This window comes from Galeopterus variegatus, unplaced genomic scaffold (assembly GCF_000696425.1).
Source record: "Galeopterus variegatus unplaced genomic scaffold, G_variegatus-3.0.2 Scaffold6944, whole genome shotgun sequence".
Classification (NCBI taxonomy): Eukaryota; Metazoa; Chordata; class Mammalia; order Dermoptera; family Cynocephalidae; genus Galeopterus; species Galeopterus variegatus.
In genome coordinates, this window is record NW_007733055.1 from 1 (window position 1) to 1,216 (window position 1,216).

Below are 1,216 nucleotides of genomic sequence, written 5' to 3' on the forward strand. Positions count from 1 at the left end.
ACACAGTGAGAAGCCAAAAATAACAATGGCTTAAGCAAGATAAAGTGTAATTCTCTCACACATAAACACAAACACTCCAAGACTCCCATGGTAGTTCCAGCATCTTCAGGGACCCAGGCTTCTTCTATCTCGTTCTTTCCTTAGACGTCCTCAAAACATGAAAGCAGCCGAACTTAGAAACAGACCTACAGCGTCTGTGTTTTTAGTTTTTCAACATGGTTAATAGGAAGCCTTTTCTTCTTTCCTCAAACTAGAGTGTTCTTTAGCCTCATTCTCTCTTTCCTTAATCACATAGGGCTTATATTTCAAGACAACCAGAACTATTAAAGATTCACTAACTGTATTTCAGAGGGATAATTTGTGTTGTCTGTAACCCTACTGCCATTATATTTTAATATCTAATATGCAGTAAGCAGGAACTCGCTTTCCCTGTTCAACTCATCTTTACATTCCAGAAAGAACAAGCATTCTTAATTTCTCCACATATGAAGTTATGAAACAGAGTTACAATGGGGTTGAAGGATCTAACTCTTAAGGAACCATCCATCTAGGAAATTAAAAATATTTTAAGAGGAATAGTTATACATAATAGCCTAAACAGTGCAGATGCTCACAAAGTCATATAAAAAGACAGCCTGCTAGTTGAATATGACTAACCTTTTCTGATAAGAGTTGTGATTTTAAGACATGAAAACAGGGCAGTGCAGAGTTTGAGAGTGCAGGCTCTGCAGTCAGACAGTCCTGAGTTTGGACTTCGGCTTCACGATTATTCCCAAGAGCAAGTTATTTGTATTTAAATCTAAGACTACAATTATAAGGTTAAGATAAGGCTAATAACAGTTTTTGACCTCATTAAATTCTTATGAGTAGAAAATGAGATAATAAACAAAATATTTCCTATAGCATCTAGCACATAGTAAACACAATAAATATATTTTTTTTTTTTTTGTCTTTTGTCTTTTTCTGTGTCCGGCATCGGATCGCAACCCTCAGTGTTGCTCCCGCGCCTCGCTCAGCCAGTGAGCGGGAACCGGTCTGTATGTGGGATCCGAACCCTCGGGCGGGAGCGCCACCGTGCTTCCCAAGCAGCGCACTTATCCAGTGCGCCACCGGGCCGGCCTAAACACAATGAATATTAACCACTATTACATTATTGTTTAATCCTGCATTCTAGAAGTGTACATTGTGTCTGCTATATTCCAGACGTTGTACAAGG